Genomic DNA, 14,913 nt, shown 5'->3' with positions numbered 1-14,913 from the left:
GACATTGCAGAGCAGCTTGGGAAACAGACAACTTAAAGTAATAATCTGTATTCTAGTCATACATCAGTTCTTCTGTTTTTTTTTTAAGTTTTTTGTATCTGCTTTGTCTTTTACCACGCCTGAGTTGGCTTTAAAAATTAACTGAACTGAACTGAATATATCTACAGGAAATGTGGTTTTCTGACATTGAGGAATCACATCTACTGACAGGAGGTCATTCAGGGTTTATTTTGGTCTGAAGTCAACTGTCCCAACAACAATACATTTGAATTGTGAGTGGTTGGATGTTTTATATGAAATTATATAAGCTTAAAAAAAAAAAACATCCAGCAAGATGCAGAGCAGAATAATTAGGAATCACAGTAAATAGGAAAAAAAATCAGACATAAATTCTTTCAAAAATTATACTATGTGCCATTTGTTCAAATTCTGTTTGAGATTTCATTTCTTTTTATCTCCACAATGCCTAATTGTTTAAAAACAAACAGAGTTTAACCATGCCCATTGCCCATTGGCATAAAATGGTTTGCTCTTGGGTAAACTTTAGTTGTAAGCAAATGGGAACAAAAAGGTAATATATATGTAATTATGTTTCTTTATGAATGTCAGCTGTGAATGTCAGGCTTTCTATTCTTAAACCTGGACTCCCACTAACTTTAGGTTTGTAAAAACAAACCTTAATATAACTTTACTTTTAAATTAATACCCTATCCCTCATATTCACATTCAACATTTGCAAGCCAGACATGTAAAGGTAAAACTCAATTGCTAGTTTCAATGAATTAATCAATAAGAATAAAATTTCTCCATAAGGAAGGCTTTGTTCTTGTTTCCTTATAGTTAAAATTGCATGTCGCTTAATTGCACAACTACAACTTTAAAAAAAAATGTTTGGAAGTGACTGCAATTAAATTTTTGCCTGTTCACTTTGGCAAAGCACTTATGTTTAATTCCTTTAAGATGAAACATCCATAAGTGCCTCAGAAAACCAAGAGAAGTCAATAAAAGTTTGCACTTTCTACTATTAAGGCAATTCCAATTATCCCCAGATGTAATAAAAGCTAAACTTGCATGTCAGCTTAATTTAAAAGGTCAGCAATCAGCATTTTTTGCATTAATTTAAACGCAGACATTCTCTCATTTTCTAAGCATAAAAGCATTGTCAGTTTAATTACATCAAAGTAAATATTTCATATTGGCTGAATCAGTTGTCGTGCCTGAAACATTCTTGTAAACGGAATTTTATCTGTAGCTCAGGACCATTAGTGGCACTGAGTTCTGAGGCAGCCTAGAGGATGGTAATTAAGTCCACTCAGCCGTAACTAAACATTTTTGACATTTTTCCAAGTCCGGAATGAACTGTCAGTGTGCGCACAGAGTAACCATCTTGTCACTTTGTGTTTGTATAAGAATAGCAGAAAGCTTGGTGCTGCTCTTCAAGTCTGGAGGTTCATATTAAACATTTTTCAGCATTCAGAGGGTAAAAGGAGGAAAGTTCAGGAAGCGGGAAGGGGGGGATCATAAAATTGATGGTACTTTAAAACATGGGTCTGTCAGTTTATCTGTGAGGGTCTGCGTGAATGTATGCAACTGAGTAAAACTGCGGCCCATTTCAGAGTCCTTTCATGTCCAAGCACTACTAAGGGAAGAACAGCCTAAAATACAGTGTGTAAAAAATTCTGAAAATATTTTGAGCTCAGTTAATACAAAAAAAAAAGTAGGCCACATTGGCTTATCTTTGCATTACGGCTTGCTGATGGATCAAAGCTGTCAGTGTAGCCCAGTTTTTCATAACTTCATGTGAAATATTTTCTCTCCGTTTGCTTGGCCCTTCACCCAATGTGCACCATTTGTGTGCAAGAATATTCATTAGCCGAAACCAGGATTTATTTCAACAGAGTAAATGCATATTGTGATAAATTTGCATCTCATTTCAAAGTCTATATATATATATATATATATATATATATATATAATATTGCATGTACTGTTGCTGATTTTGCAGATATAATGAGCTAGAGTGGCATCAAAACAAAATGCCAAGATAACAAGGTGACTTTGAATTTACCTCTGAAGACATTCCGCTGCCATATTTGAAAAGAAGAAAACATCCAATGCTTTAATAACCAATATAACAATTCCATCAAATTTGGTATGCTTCAGTAAATTGAATACTGCTGCTTGCCTTTTGTTCTAGAAAATGCATCAAATTGATTGAAAGAAGCAATTACGCAACTGGGAAGCAGTATTGATTTTCTGAAATTGGGCAATTACTTTAATTGAAATAACCATGTCTCGATTAGACGTCCTTAGTAGTCTGGATTAAAACAATGTCTGCCTATGGCTGTTTATGTTTATATTGTTTATTTAGTGGTCGTTCTGTGGGTTCTTGAGTTATTGCTTGGGGGCTGGGCCAGGTCTAATATCTGTTTCAGAGTGGATTATTTATGTTCACTGTTTGTGCCAGTTCAGCGTTAACAATAACAAATTCTGAAGTCATTTCAACCTGGGCAAAATTTGTTAAATTATGTTTATAATTTACAATCTAAACAGTCTGAACTGTGTCTTCAACTCAAAAATAAATTAGTTCTCATTCATTTAATCACTTTTTTGTAAGAAATATAGTATAAACTTTACATGTAGGTCATAAAATATTTGTTTCTGTGCCCAACCTTTGAAACCTACTTTACATCTGTTTCATTTCTGCTGTGGTCCTATTCACATAAACAGTATTTTATAATGGCCGAGTTCCCAAACAGCTGCTTTCATTCACATACTAAAAAAAATAATTGATTGATGTCAGCATAGGCAGCATTCACTTCCCTGCAAAATACTGGAATGCTTAACTTAACTATGTTAGCATGCTAGCTGTCTAATTCACCATATCATTGGAATTTTTTTTGCTTTTCATCAGACCTTTCCTTCATCGGCTCTATCTGAAACATTACATTAGATATTACAGAAACCATGCCGTAATATCTAAACAACCGCAACCTATGTCATATTTTTTTTACTTAGTGCATGCTTCTGATTTATTAGCACATATGCTATAAAACAACAAACAGTTTTTAAGTATTAAATATATATTACAAAAAGCTTTTATTTGCATGAAAGGCATCTTGGCAATCACTCAAAAAGCAACAACAAAAAATATCAGATAGCTTACAAATTCACTCAGGAATAAATAAGAATTGTTGTAAGACATCCCCTGCTCTCTGATGAAGCTAAATGCAAGTGTTTGGCAATGTCTATTGTCATAGTGAGAGGAAAATAGAGGAAGCTTGCAAACCTTAGAACACAATCCAAACTGCAAAGTACAGGAGTAGCAGCGTAAGGCTGTGTGAGTGTTTTTCAGTAAGAGGGACTGGTGTGCTTCACACCAGTCACACCAGAGTTATTGCGGAAATACTGACAGAACATCTCACAACATCAGCCAGAAAGTTAGAGCCTGGGCAAAAATGGGTCTTTAGAGAGGAACAACGACTCTGAGCATATTGCTAAATTAGTTACAAACTATCTTATTGAGGACAACAAAGTCAAGACTTGATTTCAGTCCCACAGAGAACGTCTGAGCAAAACTGAAAAGGTGTGTGAGAGCTTGACTCTCTTACTCCAACATTGGAAGGAGAAATAGGCCAAAATCCCAGACAAAATTTGTCAGAAGCTTGTTGAAGGATATCTAAATTTTTTTACCCAAGGCACACGGTTTAATATTCACTTCTAATAACTGCAAAGGAAATAGTCAATGGTTCTTGTCCTTTAGTTTTAATGCCTTTGTTCTGCTTTTACATTTTCTGTAATTAAAGACTTTTTGCATCTACAGACATTTCTCTTTTTTCTGTTAACATTTCCTTTTCAGAAAGGTGTTATAGCATGAATTCAGTGGTAATGGAAGCCAGTGAGGTTAAAATCTTTTTTAACAAAAAAAAAAAATATATATATATATATATAAAAATCCTCAATGCTGAATTAGATTTTTCTTTACAAAGAAGTGTTAAAGTGTTTTGTTTCTGGATCTGTGGGTTGCCATGTTCGATTGAAATGCAATTCTTAGCTAGAAGCAGTAAAAAAAAAAAAAGGGGGAGGAATGAACAGTGAAGTCAAGCTTAAAATCTGGCTGCATACCATGTGACTCGACACGGAGCAACGAAATGAAATGGAGGGAGGGGGTTGGAAAAAAAGGGAGGAAAAGATGAGGGAGAGAGAGAGAGAGAGAGAGAGAAAGAGAGAGCAGTACCCCCTTAAAACCATCACTGCTTTCAGTTCAAATAGGTCCTATCATCTCCATGACAACAGTTGTAATGGTAACATGGAAATATATTAATGTAAAACCATGGCAACGTTCTCCAATTGAATTAAGCAGCACCTGTGCACATTACAGAAGAAGATAAAAGACAAAAGGAGCCAGCGTCTGCTTGCCAAGCAGCTGTGGCTTTCAGACCTTAAAACCCAGCTACGTTTCCTGAACACATTTGTTTTCCAATGTTTCTCTGTGGCAAATTATCGTAGCGTTCAGCTGTTTTTCTGTTCTATTTGTGCAAACAGATGAAAAAAAAAATTAGATTTTTTTTTTTTTTTTACTGTAAACCCTGCTCCATCTTCAGAGTGGTGCAGCCGGATTAAGAGTATGTGTGCTTTGCCATTAAATCACATAATGGTGAGGCAATCATTCTGATAGGTAAAAGGGGGCACAGTGTTTGTGCACAATGGGACGTGTTAGATGCACAAATTCAGCACATTGTGCTCCCTTTCAAAACAGAGAGGGTGAAAGTGGTTGTGTTCTGCCGTCTTTTCTCAGAGCTGCAGCTAAAAAGAGAAAACATTATCTACATCACCATGCCATCAAATCTGATGGACTTTATACCATCCCTACCCCTCCACCCCCTCCTCTTTGCTCTTTCTTCTCCCTCCTCACAGCCTCTGTGTTCCCTCTTAATGGCATTGTAACATGCTCTCACCCTGGAAAATAAAAGTCTGCTTGTGTTTGTTTGTGTCTATTTAAAAAAAGAAGAAGAAGAAGAAAAAGAAGAAAAAGAAGGGTTGTGGCCACAGAGGACACATGCTGCAAAAGTAAATTCCCTCTTAAAAGGATATTGTTGTTCCCCAAGTGTTGAACAGCATGTTCTCTGGCCATATTTTATTCATGCGAGCAGCAATGTCCAACGCAGAGACCCACACAGTAAATGCACATGTGCTTAATCTTCTTCCTGTTGCAAAGTAGCATCAATAAAACTGTAATCTCCGATCTCTCGGGGGATCTACTCAGAAACTCTTTTCTCCATCCCGGCAGCCACTTTTCAGCGATGCCACTCCAAACTGACAGAATTAAACGTGCTCCCCAACAGAAAGTCTCTCAACCACTGGGTCCAAATTGCATAACAATCTCTTTTAAACTATCCAGGTAGCTACTTCCTGGAAAGATGGAAGATGGACGTTAGCAAGAAATGCACAACATGAGTAGTATACTCTGTTCTCTGTTTGGCAGACAAGAGGGTGCATTTTTGTGTGTGGACTGCAACAAACCTTGAAGTGTTTCACACAAAACTCGCACAGTCACTCTCATGCTCAGTGAGAGCAAAACTGCAACATCTTTTTTATAGTTTTTTTTTCTATCTGTATTAAAGGCGTGAGAATGAGCAGTGAGGTTGTTTTTAAAGGAATTTGACCATGAACCACAGTTTTCTGCATATCTCAGACGCAGACACTTCTCACCACATAAATCAGCTTGTAGAGTGAGATTGTAATATTACTGTCCTTTTGTGAAGCCAAGGTTAAAAAAAGACATCTGGAACACGGTCTTGAATTGTGAGCTATGTATCAAATGGTTTCTGTTCTCCGCTGTGTCTAAAGCTTCCTTTTCTTCACAAGCCATCATTGAAACACGGAAAAAAACGAAGCCTGGGAGATTCTGGTTTTTATATTTACTTAAGTGTATTTTTTCTTCAGATCAGAGCCTTTCATTGATGCTTCTCTCATACTAATGGAATCTTACAAACCACAGCTGATGATATTTTAGTCAATTGCACTCTACTAAAACTGCAGACGTAGATTTGTTGTGATATGATTTAAATATCCCATCAAATCTTAGATAGAATCATAGGATTATATTGTCTTGCAAAAGTATTCATTCCCCTTTGAACTTTTTGCCAGTTTTAGCAATACGATCACACATTTCAGTGTATACTTTTAGTATTTTTTCCCCCCGGACAACGCAAAGTGGCATACATATAACCTTAAGGTGGGCGGAAAATAACAAGTAGTTTTTAGCATATGTATTTTATAAGTCGAGAAAATGTGTCACACTTACCTTTAGTCAGCCCCTTTTTCTCTTTTAACCTAACCTGACAGCCTGAGCAAGGAGAACATTATCAGAAAAGCAGCCAAGAAGCTTATGCTAACTCTGGAGGAGCTGCAGAGATCCGCAGCTAAGGCGGGAGAAGCTTTTTACGGGATAATTATTAATCCACAAAATATGGAAAGCAAGAAGCTGAAGAAAAGACATCCTGCTTGCCGTTTATCAAAAACCACCTCAGCAAATAAGTGAGAGAAGGTGCAAAAGTTAGATGAGACCAAAGTTGAACTTTTTGGCCCAAGTGCAAATATGTGAGGAGGAAAACTCACACCTTGCAGCATTCTAATGCTGAAGCATGGTGGTAAGAGTGCCATGGTGTGGGCTGCTTAGTTTCACCCTAGACATGGAGGAGTTAAAGAGAAAATGGATGAAAATAAATATAGAAACCTGTTAGAGTTTCACCCTAAAGAAGAATTGTGCTAAACAAGGAGCGGCTTAAGAAATGGTTGAAATGTAAACATATTCCTGTCAAAGTTCAGATCTAAGTTGAACTGAGAATCTGGGAGAAGACTTGAAAACGGATGTTCACAAATGCCTGTCATTAAATCATTAACTTCAGGTATATTACAAAGATGGATTGGTAATAATGTTATAAGACAAGCCCCAAAGACTTAATGTTATAATTGCAATAAAATGTGGCTCTATAGATAATTGACTCCAGGAGGCTGAAAGCAAATCTGTACCACAAATATTGTAATATAGCACAAAAAATAAATAAATCTAAACTCAATGTTTTTTTTTTTTACCATGAGGTATGATTCAGTACTAGTGGTATAATTTTCTCTGGTTTTCTTCCCATCTAATCAATCACTAGTTTCTCTTAATAATATGCTTAACATCAGATTTGTTTAAATCAAGCTTTCATATTTCCTCCACAAATTTAAAGGGAATATAAATCATTTGGATGTCAGAAAAAAATTTTATGGACTTGTTCTTATTTCACAGCCTAGAGGACCTGGACGAAGGCCAGCGCAGTCATCATCCTTCAGCCCAGATAAAGATCAAGTATGCTTCATTTAATCGGTGGATCATGGAACATGAGAAGCCAAAGCATTATTTCACCTCCATGGCTGATAGAGATGATGCACACTCAGTATGTATTGACTCGAAGGAAAAGGATAAGAAGGCTAATTATATACATTTGGAAATGTTGCTCATTATCAGCCGACAAATTTCTCTAAAAACCTGAATTTAACTTAACTGCATAAGCACGAGGTTAAAAAAAAACTTCCAAGAAAATTGCATTTTCATTTATAACCTTGCATATTTTCAGAAGTGGACTCAATTAAAAATAAAATCACCTTTTTTTTCTCCTTTAAATCATTTCTATTATTGCTTTTTTTATTATTAAAATGGCTCATGCATTCAAATGAGGTTCATCTTTTTCTTTGTCTTTTCTCTTTCCTCTATTCAGGAGAAAATATTGGTAATTGGAGCTACGCATAAAGTCTCCTAATTGCTCATCTGAAAGGGACCATGATTGGATGCTCAAATTTCTTTATATAGCAATGACTCACAGTCCCCTTTGCTTGAATGACAAACAATTTTCACTGGCAAATGATGCCTTCTGCCTCAATAAATGAAAAAAAAAAAAAGAATAGACTCTGTTTTGCTGCATGTTCACAAAACATGTCTTCATGCAAAAGCATGAGATAGAACAAGCCTAAAAATGAATAGAAAACCTTTCTCTAAACATGAGCTCCATTCATCAAAAGCCCACTAACCTCACTTCATAACATAAACATGTACATATCGTCTTTTTAATGATATGAAGAAGAAAAAAAAAACAATGAAGTAATCTCAGGCAAGCAGCAGCACAGTCTTCCCACAAAGCAAAGCTCAAATGCTTTGGACAATTAGTAAAGACTCTCGAATTTCCTTGAAGTGCTAAATGAAACGTGGGAAGACTGATAAGTTCGTTCCTCTTCTTACTGCAGTTCTCTTCTTTTCTTAGGCAGCCCTTCACTTTGTGGGGAAAAGGTATGTACAAGCCGTTTAACAAATCAAGAGTCAATGCATGCGCCCCGAGGTGGTTTTCCTTAATTATGCTACAAGGCGATTTGAAAAGTGGATGACACAATGAGGACATGTTGTCAGTCAAGTAATAAGTTTTTCCAAGCTTGCTGACATCCACCTGCATGAGCTCACTTGTTTTAAGAAAGTCCACGTGTTTCATGCTGCGTGTAAAACTGCTACATGCAAAACCTTTTCAGGCCGCTGTATTGTAATAGTTGAAAATATTACATTTGGAAAATTGAAGACAGTATTTCATCTGTCATTTGTTGCTTCGGATTGACTTCCTGAACTCACTGCTCTGCTAAGATAAATCAGCCAGAGAAAGTGTAATCAAGGTCATGTTAGTCATTTCACCCCTTGATTAAAACAAGTTCAGTTGAAACCAGATGTTTACATTCACAATGTGAAAAGACATTGATAAACTATTGATAGACTAAATTTTTATTGTTTTGTTTATTTTTGTCATTTAGAATGACTTAAATAACATCCGTTTGGTTGTTTTTCCATTTGCAAGGCAGCCTTTTCTTCCAGTCTGATGTTTAGATTTTGCTGGAATATTTTTACATCATGTTCTGTCGTCATGCTGGCATCTATTTTGCGAAGGGCACAAGAGCTTCCTTCCGTTAAACATTCACACAACATCATGGTACCAACAGTGTACATCACAGTTGGGCAGGTCTTCTCCGGCCAACTAGTCTGTCTCTTCAGACCAATGGACATACTCAAAAAGTTATTTTTTCTTGTGTAGGTTTGCAAATGTAATCTTGCTTTTTGTTGCTTTTGGAGTAATGATCTCTTCACTGAATGGCCTTCAGACTGTTGGTGGAGGACTTATTTCACAGTGATTGAAAATACACTGACCAGTTTAAGTCAGAATGTTCTCAAAGTCTTCTGCTTCTATTTGGATGGAGCACAAAAACGCACTAATCTCAGAGACTTAAAACCTGCCTGCTCTCTAAACAGTGCAATGTCTGGACGTCCTCGTGCTGTTTTTACTTGAATAAAATTGAATTTATAGACATGGCACCTTGGAGCATCTCTAAATTGTGTCCAGGATTCGAACCAGACTTGTGAAAGTCCAACATTCTGTGTTAGCTGTGCCTCATTATTGCAAATGAATCCATCAGAACTCTAGAAAAGTGATATCATTCTCTGTGCTTTCACAAATTGTTTAACACCACAAAAATATTAATGCGTATCATTTTCTCCTTATCAAGAATGCATAGATTCAGTCCAATAAATAATGAAATCGTGGGCCAATATTAGGGTCTTCTTCATTTTTAGGAAAAATGGTTTTTTGGTTCTTGGGTTGTTGTTTGAGTTTATTGTTAAACACTCTCAGGTTTTTTTATATCCCAAAAAGAGCTATATCAATACAGTTTTACTTATTTACTTACTTGTTTACTTATTACGTCATATTTATCCTAAGATGGAAGTAAATAAAAGTTGTTTAATAATACGCAGAGACAGAATCACTCATGCAACTAAAACAAAATAATATATTCAGTGCACTTTTGTTTGGTAACAAATTAGTGAATTTTGGCAACTTGTCATTTTGCATGTGCGTTTTTATTTTCTTGCCTACTTTACATTCACAGAAAATGTTTTTTAAACAACAAAAAAATATTTAATCCTTATATCTTCCTCATATTGAACATCACATTCCCATTTTCTCCCTATCAGCTTTCTTTTTGTACCACCTGTGCAATGAAATTTGCATATTTTTATGAAATTTACAGATAAATAATCATAGAACAGTTTTATAATTCAGTTTTAAAATTCATTCATAATTTAACTTTATTGAATATTGTTGTCTTAGGATTTTATATGACATTAGATTTCCATTAGTCATTAATCTGATACCCATTAGCACCAATTGATTCTCATGAAATATGACAGATCATGACCCATGATATACACAAAATGACTTCCAGCAATATCTTTCTGGCAGATAATATTTCTCTGGGTCAAATAACTCAATTCTGTCAGGCTATGAGAAGAGTATGGAAAATGTATTAGTCAGGCATTTTCAAAGAGGTTTTGAGTTGGTCCTGAAAAAGTCAGATCTTAACGCCAAACACTGCAAAAGAACAAAATTGTGGAAGAGTGTAACATGTAGCACCTATGAGACGCGGTCTGATCAAGAAAATATACTGTAGATACAATTAATAAAGAAACTTTGATGCCTGTCGTTTCAGCCTGAAGCAACTTTAACTGGAAGTCCTCTGCAGGCTTCCACACTTCTGTAGTTATTAACTCTCTACAGGTAATATTTGGTCAAAGAAAAGAGGATTGCCTTTTTTAGAGGATAGCTAGGTGAGTAGGTGATGGAACAAATCAACCATGTAATGAAGATAAAGTGGAAATAATGTTGACTTTTGGGTCCATATGGCTTTTCCAGAAATGAAAAATGGCTTTAATATCCTTTACCATCGTAGCTGATCTCTAGGATTTGATTTGAATGTACAGATCACACTGATAAACTGTAAAAAGTAAAAGTGCCACATGCATTGCATTTCTATATTTGAGACACTTGAGATATACAAAAAAAAAAACACATGGATTTGTATCATAATTATACAGTTCACATCAATACGTCTCTCTGTCTGATTCAGAGTTTACATTTTCACTTTTAATAACTCTCTGAACTAAAAAAAGATTCTCAACTCTGGTTTGAGAAATTAGACTACGGGCAAAAATAAAATGAACATCCTTCCATATCTAACTAAATGAAATAATTTGAATTAGACTGTGAAATATGAGCTTTAATCACAACCGCAACGCGAGTGTTTGAAACAAAAATGAGAAAAGTTTTATTAAGCACTTCTTCAGCATGAACGCCTTTCTCTGCTGAATGAAATTGTGCTTCACTACCAGAAAGCCCAAGGTAAAAATCTGGAAGTTGTTCAACTCAACTGTTTGAAAGCAAATGCTTCTCTAAAGCTTAAGCATCTGTAACTGTAGTATGTTTTTTAAAAAAATATATATATTTCTTTGAGTCAATTTCACTCCCAGGTTTTCTCAAACAAAATAATTTGTTATGCACATCATTTCTTCTTCCCCTTTTTAAAAGACACCACAGAAATAATCACTTTTGGAAGAAACATTAAATACATAAAAATTAGACTATTGTTGAGGTGCCAAACACAGAAGATAAAAAATACAAATCACATGATTTAAGCAATTTTAACTTTTAGCACAGAATCACGATAACCCACATTAAGTCCCATCGTGTCATGCTGATCCGGGTGTAACCTTTAAGATTTGGTACATCCTGTTGACTGGATTATGTCACTGAAGGTCTGTGTTGTACTTTCTGAATGCTGGAAGTTGTTTTTTTAAAGTTTATAGTCCTTATAGTTTGTAGTAAATATCCCATTCATGGTGGATGAATTAAGTTTCCTAACTAATATTACAAGTAAACATTTGTTTCTTCTGGAGATTGTGCTTATTTATAAATATAATGCGTTTATTATTCATAGAAAATATAAAACACCATAGTGTTTATTCAGACAAATAATAAAGAAAACATTTACAAAGACCACATAACATCTATGGAAAACACAAAAGCCAAAAAATTTGGAAAATTGTGAATCTTATTGCAAACATAAAGCATTTTGTATTTATCAAATGTTAAGGAAACTCCTGAAACTATTTTAGACTTTAATTTACACTTTTATGACATTTGTATAATATAGTTGTAAAAAAAGGTCAGATCCATTTAGTCAGAGTAGAAAACTTAGGATAAGAGGGCTGTTTCTGCTCCAAATATATGTTGGAATAAAACTATGCTAGTCAAAGAGCCTCTACATCTTTTGGAGGAATATTTTTTATATGTGTATATAATTATGCTGCTCAAACATGTATTCTGTAGGAAACTTTATATGGAGAGTATGGATAGCAATGGCTTCGGATGTTTTGGATTCGTTATTATTTGGTTGAATAATAGGACACAAAGAACATATTTTTTATGTTATCACATTTTTGTAATGCAGTTTCAAACAGGATGATGTTTTTTGAGACCTAGTTATTCATTATATGATTCATTATATTCACACAAAATTATGGAAAGCAAATTAAAACTAAAACTTTGATGCTCTCTACTCTGTTTAGAAATAAACTGCAATCCACTTATAAAGCCTTTAGAGAAAAAAAAATCTAATTTCTGGCATCTGTTGCTACATCAACAAACTGTAAGGAGAATATTGGGTAAATTTTCACCACTTCGATCTTAGGAGCATCAAGCATGACACTAAACCAAGACTTTGGTAAGTTTGTTGCATATTTATTGAACTGAAAATCGTCCTGTTATGTAAGACTAAAACATACGTTTTTTAATAAAAATTCTCTAAAGCATTATTATAGCATATCCGTCAATATAATTGTATAATCTATCAAGCACAGAACTTAGAGATAAGTGTGTTTACATCTTTATCTTATTTCTATTGTGCATTGTTTTCTGACCACTATTAACTTTTATTGCTCTACAATCAATCGGAATAACCTGTACTTTATCACAATTGCAACTGTGTAAGTCATTATTTGGGTTCATGTGAGAGACGAGGCTCGGTTGAAAGCTTGCCTTTTTGTAACTTGGTGTTCAGTGCTCATTTTTAGCCCTCCAAGGTCAAAGAAATATCACGTGCTGATTCTGTTTGGAGATGAGTTTTCTGTTTAAATTAGCCCAGCAGCTCTCAGCAGTTTCCTTTTGTCTGCTGCATGCCTTACTCAAATCAAGCATCATTTCTGCAGAACACATCGGAGACAAATTATCTTATCCACCTTTCATCTTTCAAATTGTTTTGTTTTTTTTCTTCATCTGCATCGCATTTTACTTGATATTAAAGCAGGGCTGCATCTTTGTGCAGTACTAATTGCCATAGAGCTTCAGTAATTAAAGGACAATAAAGCCTTAGTAGTAATTAGTTTCTCTTGTTTGGTTGCTAGCCCATCAATTGTGCTTCAATAATACTGATCATTAGCATGCGCCTGGGCAGCGAGGGATGCTGGGAAAGAAGCCCTGCACACACAGCACTCCACATTCCATTCCCATGAAGCCATGGCACCGAGCCATGAGGTTAACCCTCTGTTTGCTGGGACGCCAGGAAGAGTGGCAGGTTGTGCTCACCCTATGGTATGATCTCACCCCAATCTAACAGATTTGTTGAGTAGAACTGCTGTCAGACACTCCCGTCACGTTTCGTGTGAGAACTATTACATTCTTCTTAGAGTTACAGCCTCTTATAATTAAAACCAACTTAAACCCTGTCTGTTACACTTTTAAGTTAATGGCGGAGGGGGCAGAAACATGATTCCCTTCTCTGAATTCATTGCACAAATGAATGCAATCGGAGATCTTTAAACAAAACGACATCAGCAGACTGTTGAGCATTATTTTGAGGGCTGGCTGTAAGGATGGGCTGTAAACTGTGGCACAGTAATAACGCTATGCAGCAGAAAATGTGCTCTGTTCTGTACTTTGCCTTGACATGATTGAAAGACAATGGTCCCATGGATAGGCCATTTCGGCATCAAATGTGCATGCACATCACAGGGCAAGGGTGTGCTATCCATCACATTCGGAGAGCTGTCAGAGGTATGGCTCGCACAAGCCAGGTTCCTCCCACCCCACCCCTACTCCAAGCATTTGCAGCTGCGTGGCAATACAAGATTAAACCTTCTTGTATATATTCCACCCTGAACATGCCGTTCGCTATGCACCTTCCAAAATGCTTTGCACCGTCGTGTACGAGTCCGGGGTTTTCATGTAGCAGGAGGCGGCCGTGGGGGCCAACAGGCAAACCTAAAGATTTGCCGTCATCCATCTCCAAACCGTCTCATACACACTTTAAAAAAAAAAAAATTCAGATAAAATATTTTGCCACATTTGTTCATTTGCAATATTTAATGACCCAATAAGTAGAAGTAATTTTGATAATAATGATAACAGTGATTGTACCAATGATATTAATATTAATATCATTTATACAGTGGAAAGAGAAACAATGAAGCGAAAAATGGTATTAGTAAAAAAAAAAAAAAAAGCAAAAAAGATAAAAACATCTTATGCAGTAAAACTAGCCAACTGAGTAAGGTTTAGGGCTCAAAAAGGGATCATGCATTGTGGTCTAAAATTAATGAATTTCAGTTTTATGGACATTAAGTTTCATGGGTGCTTAAGGAAGCATGGGTTGGCAAACCAAATTAGCTGGTTTTCAGTTTGTAGGTAAAACATGAACATGAACAGAGTATTTTACAGGTTGTGTAAAATAATTCTAAAGAGCTGCCTGGTCTTGGCTCAGGTCCGGCCTGTCGTCCCCCCTGTACCTTAAGGTGATTTTTATCCCACGCTGGTGTGGTTTTTGTTATACGAACTCGGAGTGGAGGGGTGGTCTCACCCTTCTGAGTTTCATTTCACAGACAACTTCTGCCTTCACATCTATGCACATTTACATAATAACACATATAGACCTAAATACGCTCTTGTACATGGGAGTAATTGTACAGACAGCATGCAGCAGCTAAGAAACTGAAAGTGGTGTTTT

General features: G+C 35.8%; 1 long non-coding RNA gene across 1 annotated transcript in view; it reads right to left on the bottom strand.

Moving 5' to 3' along the window:
- The window catches only part of LOC111609924, a 33,525-nt gene that overhangs the window by 15,809 nt on the left and 2,803 nt on the right, over window positions 1-14,913 (bottom strand). The window lies entirely within an intron of this gene.

The sequence above is a fragment of the Xiphophorus maculatus genome, chromosome 1, assembly GCF_002775205.1.
Source record: "Xiphophorus maculatus strain JP 163 A chromosome 1, X_maculatus-5.0-male, whole genome shotgun sequence".
Lineage (NCBI taxonomy): Eukaryota > Metazoa > Chordata > Actinopteri > Cyprinodontiformes > Poeciliidae > Xiphophorus > Xiphophorus maculatus.
This window is presented reverse-complemented; position numbering and strand designations above follow the sequence as displayed.